The sequence below is a fragment of the Cynara cardunculus genome (assembly GCF_001531365.2).
Source record: "Cynara cardunculus var. scolymus isolate 2C chromosome LG 16, CcrdV1, whole genome shotgun sequence".
NCBI lineage: Eukaryota > Viridiplantae > Streptophyta > Magnoliopsida > Asterales > Asteraceae > Cynara > Cynara cardunculus.
Window position 1 is genome coordinate 7,082,319 of NC_037543.1, and position 6,571 is coordinate 7,088,889.

The window sequence follows — 6,571 nt, forward strand, 5'->3', positions numbered from 1 at the left end:
TATGCTGCTTCCAATTATGTGGACAGAAATCATTCAGCAGCATCATACAAGCTGCTTACCAAGGTGCTTGTATGCTGCTTCCAATTATGTGGACATAAATCATTCAGCAGCATCATACAAGCTGCTTACCAAGGTGCTTGTATGTTGCTTCCAATTATGTGGACATAAATCATTCACACCACATACACATATAATCCATTTTATTTAGCATGCATAATCACATATTTCCAATTAATTCATGCTTATTAACATATAAACACATAATGTACCTTAACCCAATATGTCTGAAAGTCTGGTTATCACAGTATGAGACTCGAATAGATACCAAAAGAAACAAAGGGCTTCTTTCGGGAACCTATGTAAGTCATGGATATGGAAGACATTAAGGAACGGGTAACCCGGATGGAACTGGAGATTTCTCATGAATATGCCATGCTTCTTTAGCGTGATAATGAAGAACGTTTTGTAATTCAGCTGGGACCTTTCTCTTAAGGTAAGGTCGGCGATTATTTCTGTAATCTCATCTAGTAGGACTTGTGGTTATGTTGTGGTACTTTCAACTGGATCGACCTGATGTGGTGGTTGACAAGTGTTTGGAATAAACGAGTTGGAAGAGCTTTCTTTCTCCACAAGAAACACCATTGGAAGGACCTTGGTTTTGTGGATTGCCTAGATGTCTTTTGGGACATCATATTTATAGCCCTTTGGTCTACACAGAAAAAATGCTAAAATATTTTCTGACCCCTTGATGTGTTTCACAGTGAATTTTCATTGAGAGAACCAATTTGTCCACCTCAAAAGTTGGGCTTCTGAGAGTATCTTTCTTTTGAAATGGAGCATGCGTGAGAAAGAAGACATATCCATTTCAATCTAGAAATCGTGACCAATTAGATGGAATTGGAATATTTCTATTCCCCTTTTGACAACTAAGATCTCTATGAAGGTAAAGTGGTAGTGTTGCTCTCATTCTTTGAACGTGTCGCTTTTGTATCCACAAATTGTTCTGACACCAGTTTGTCTTGAACTATTAGGACTATCCCCCAGTATTCATTGCTTATGTCAGCTGGGCTTCAAGGTTGTTTCTATAATACTCATGCAAGCGTGTTGATTTTCTACAAATTTGGTGTTAACTAAGGCAATACGAGAGAACGCTGGAAGACCTTTCCTACCATGAAAGGTAAGGGCTAATCTAATAACTCCAAAATGGATATGTGTATACCCTTGAGCTAGGCAATGCGTTGGAAAATATTTTGGGAGGGATAATGTCACTAGATGTTTGGCGGTGGTGGCCGAGAGTTGGTGTGAGTCGAACTTGGATGCTTGAAAAAATTCTTTTGCTTGGTGGTTTAAGTTGGGTTTTGCTAGTCTGCTCAGATAGGATGGATATTAGTGACAACTTGCTTGTTTATTTGAAGACAACCATTGAGACTAGAAGACAACATTTTTCATCCTCCCATCGATAGTGACATTCGTTATTGTATACGAGCTCATCTTGATTTCTATTCTTTACCTGTACCAGTTCAGCTTGTGATCCCCCAGTGTCAGCTCTTTCTCATTTTCCAAGTAGTAGAACCTGAGCACCTATGGAATCACTTTTCATGAATCTCCCTTCGGCATGAGCTTGGTCAGCTAGAGCTTTGGCAAGCTCTAGGTTGTCCTTCAGTTGTTGTTGATGTCGTTCTAGCTCTTGCTCAGCTTTCAGGGATTCATCTCTCTCACCTTCAGTGAGGAAATCAAACTCACCACATCCAGAGGTACGAAGAGGAATTTTTACTCTTGCTTGGTTGAGGTGACATATTAACTAAGTCATTCTTTTTGTCTATTCAACCTCAGAGCACACATGAAGTCGAGAGGATCTTATAGTGATGAGGTTGGCGTTTTCATCTTCTTTATCTTTAGACTCACGTATGTACATAGGTATGTCTTCCGCTGTTGAAGGTTAAGTACAAGGGCTTGAGAGAATCTCAAAGAAGACGAGCTCCCCTACAGAGTTGTGAAGAACTGCCAAGTTTTCTTCAACTAATCCCTTGCCCTTGCCTGAGTAGGATTGTTGGTTCTGAGAGGATATTTCCTCTTGGATAGCAGGCTCTCTGATTGATAATCCCCTTCATTGGTTGTCTTGGGATGGGTTGGACAAAAAAAATCATCATCGTTATCCTCATCATCATCACCAAGATAAGCTCTAATGCCAGTGATCTTTAGATCTTCAACTTCTTCTTCATCTTCCTCGTCTTCATCACAAGCATCGGTAATTATAGCCAGTGAAGAGGTGGAAGGCTGAGGATATTTAGCCACAACAATTTCAGCATTTGATCGTTGGAAAAGTTCGTTTGCTTGATCCAATAATTGTTCTTCTTCAAACAAAGTCGCTTCAGTTGTGATAGGATTAGCTTTAGCTTGAGGGACTTTATTTGCGGATGACGGCTCCCCAGCTTCGGTATTTACATTCATCTCCCCCTTTTTGTCATCATCAAGAGGATGAGGTGCCTTTGCTGACAGGACATCTAGCTTGTGCTCAATGGAAACAAGAGCATCTCCTTGCTGAATATTAAGTTCAACAATGAGGTCCAACTGAAGCGGTCACTATAGTTGAAAGACAGGTCAGGGACATGAGCTAGGCTCTGAAGGAGCGCAAGAATTTGTTGTAGTAGTTTGCCATGTTTAGTGAGCTGAGTCTGAACCTCCTCAACTTGCTTGGAGAGATAAACAATATCCTTGGAATTCTGTTGAATCTCCAGCTTCACATGTGCTTCATTTTCTCAACTAATGCTTTGTGTCATAACTTCGTTCATAGGCATGGGCTCCTTGTTCAACTCAAGTGTGTACTCTTGACTTATGCCATTTCTACTTACTATCCAAGCTTGATCTTTAGAATCCACTGATTTTGAAGGAGAAATTGGTTTGTTCTAAAAATGTTACATACAAGTGTTAGGCACAAGGTTTTTTAAAAGTTAAAGGAATTATGTAGTAGAGTAGAAATGAGAATAAAGTGGTAAGGTGTGATTTAGTGTCAAAAGGGATTCAAGTGTTTGCTAATAAAGTTGAGTGCAAAACCTCAAAATGATAAGAGATTACGAACATTTGCTTTAAAAGTTGGGAAAAGTCCAAAAAACCCAATGGACTTTACTATTTGGAACAATTAAGTCCTTGGATAATTTTTTGGAACAAATAAATCCTTGGACATTTTAGAATTTATTAAATAACTCCTTAGACTTTTTAAAACTTGTTAAATAGATCCTCATTCTTTGAAAATGTAACCTATAACCTGAATAGCAGGTAAATCTCAAATTAATAAAAAAAATTAAACAACCCTAAACAAAACCCTAAGATAAGATGACTGCTCATCTCCACACACCGTCTCCCTCATGAGACCACACCATCGTCTCCCTCTCGTCTCCACACCACCATCTCCCTCTCGTCTCCCTCATGCGACCACACCATCGTCTCCTTCTCGATGCTTAACGCGCCTCCACCATCGTCCCATCGCGGGTCCTTGCTGCACCACCCCCATCGCACCTCCCTTGTCGCCACTCGACGCCATACACCACCGTCCCATCGCTGGTCGCTGTTGTTGCACCGTCCCTATGCCGGTCGCCGTTGCAGTTTGATCTAATCAGTTACACGTACAACATGATGATAAAATCCCATATCAAGAACTCAAATTCAAAATCACAAGTGGGTTTTTGAAATTTATGCTAAAATGAAAAGAAATGGGATTGATTGTGATAATTATTCATACCCATTTGTGTTGAAGGCGTGTACAATGATATGCGGACTGTGGGAAGGCAGACAAGTTCATGTAGAAGTTGTGAAAGTTGGGTTTTTTTATTTGAAATTGTTTGTGATAAATGGGTTGATTGGTATGTATTGTAAGTGTCACCAGATGAGTTGTTCCAGGGTTTTATTTGATGGGTTCCATATGAAGGATTTGGTATCATGGAACTTGATGTTGAGTGGGTATGCAGCATGTGGTGATATAGTGGAAGCACATAAGATGTTTGATCAAATGTTTGAGAGAGATGTTGTCTTTTGGTCCATTATGATTAACGGGTACGACAGTTTGCAAACGTTAATCATACGCTAAAAACATCTTGATTTATTACAATTCTCTTCTGATTAACATGTACTAATTTGTGTGTGTATGTTCTTGTGTTCTCGTGCTCGGTCACACTTTGACCGAATGCATAAACATGACATGGTTTCATGGAATACCATGATAGATTCATACGCAAAGGTAGGCGATATCGTGGCAACTCTGGAACTATTTGATGAAATGAAACATAAGAATGTAATTTCTTGGAGCATTATGATCGATGGCTATTCACAGCACCGAGATCCCAAAGAAGCATTTCTTCAATCTAATGCTTTCTAATGACATAAAATCCGATAAATTATGTGTTGTTGGTGCTATATCGGTTTGTGCCCAATTGGGTGCGCTTGATCAAGGAAGGTGGATAGTGGATTCATATCTACATCCAAAAGAACAAAATCACACTTGACGTTGTGGTGAACACAACCCTTGTAGACATGTATATGAAATGTGGTAGCACCGAAGAGGCTCGTAACAAGATAATCTATAACATCCAATAAAAATATTCCAGAAAGTCTAAGGAGTTTTATAACATGTTTTGTAATGTCCAATGACTTATTTGACAAGTTTTAGAATGTCCAATGATTTATTTGTTCCAAAAAATTGTCCAAATACTTAATTGTTCCAAAGAGTAAAGTCCATTAGATTTTTTTGCACTTTTCTTTTAAAAGTTTTACACAATTAACCAAATATCAATTGATTAAATCATTCAACAAGCAAAACCCAACAACCACCATCAACAAAAGTGCAATTTTAGTATCACATCCTATGCATATATCAGATGATCCATTTGACTGAGCACAAAGTTTATTTATTATACCTTCTTTTTACCAAACTTTGAGTTTAAAAGCTGTCACATTCAGTTGTAACCTGTTGTTTTCTTGCTAATTAGATTTGGCTTTGTGTTGCTCTTCTCTACTAGCAGTCTTAGGGGCTGTTTGGATCATAGGAATTGAAAGGAATTGGAATATCCAATCCTTTGACCAAATTCCAAATGGAGTGTTTGGTTCAATGGAATGAGATCATTGAATCCTTTCAATTCCGGTCAATTCCTTCACGCACAGATTTCACCATTCCACGGCAACATGCTAGGATTTCAATTCCTTTCCTACAGATTCATTCTCTATTCCTCTAATCCAAATTCATTGAATGCCTCTACCATCTAATCTACTACATTTCTGGTTCGATCTCCAGGTACGCTCTCTCTCTCTCTCTCTTGTAAACAAAATTTGATCGCCATTCTGGTTGGATCTTCAATCGCTCTCTGGTTCGATCCCAAATTGAATGGAATTAGGACACCRATCACTTCTTTAAACAAAATTTAGTGAACAATTTCAGATATTATTAATATTAGTGAACAATTTCAAATTTTATCTGATGTTAATAATGTAATTTGGTTTAATGGTAATTTTAATTTTTTTAAAAATGACAAAAAAATCATAAAAGGTCATTTATTGATATTTAATTCCGATTCCAAAGTTGAATTTCGTGAACCAAGCAAAAAAAATTCCAATTCCGTTAAGAATTTCATTCCAATTCCATGCAACCAAACGCAATCACAGGACAAGGTCAAATTCCATCAGATTCTATTCCATTTCCTCAAAGTCAAATTCCTTTGATGAATTCCAATTCCATCGAATTCCATTCTACGAATCAAACGCAACCTTATAGTAGCTAGCTTTCCCATGTAACCTTCAAAAATTCCATATCTACTTGCCAAGTTAGAATCTCTTTTTTTATTATTAATATTAATAAAACATATTTCGATTTTAATACTTTGTTTTATTCTGTCTCTGTTGATATAATACGGTTTTATGTAGTTTTAAGAAACCGAAAATGTGTTATTTTTAAATAAAATATAAATTTGAAGATATCATAAAAAATTAAATAAAATTTTATCGATATTAGCATCAACTTAACCATTTAAAAATTCTCGTTTTTTGTATAATTCAATTTTTTATTATAATTTAATTTCAGTTTAGTAATGAAGTAATTTATTTTTGGTTTAATAATATAATTTTTTATAAATAAAATAATTAATTATTCTATTACAATTCAATAATTATCCTAATTATAATTTAGATTTTTTTATATTTAAAATAAGATTTTTATCCGGTATTTGATTATGTTTATCTGCCACGAGTTGTTACATAAATTAAAAAATAGAGCTTTTACAAGCTATACTTACGTACAATTTACTTGTAATCTTGAATTCTAAGTAATATACACAATAAAGAGTACTTCATACATAAAAAATGATTTTTAAGAGTTTTTGTCTAATGTTTAATAATATAACTAGAACGGTACTCGCATAATGCAACGAGATACATCCGATTTTAATGTTTCGTTTTATTCTGTCCCCTGTTGATGTTATAATACGGTTTTCTGTGATTTTGAGAAAAACGAATATTATTTTAAAGATATCTTAAATTTTTTTAAAAATATATTAAATATATAATGATATTAAATATCAAATTAACT

General features: G+C 35.9%; 1 pseudogene; it reads left to right on the top strand.

Annotated features, from left to right (window-relative positions):
• Positions 1–3,454: 3,454 nt before the first annotated feature.
• On the top strand, positions 3,455–4,590 carry LOC112529669 (annotated as a pseudogene).
• The last annotated feature ends 1,981 nt before the right edge of the window (positions 4,591–6,571 follow it).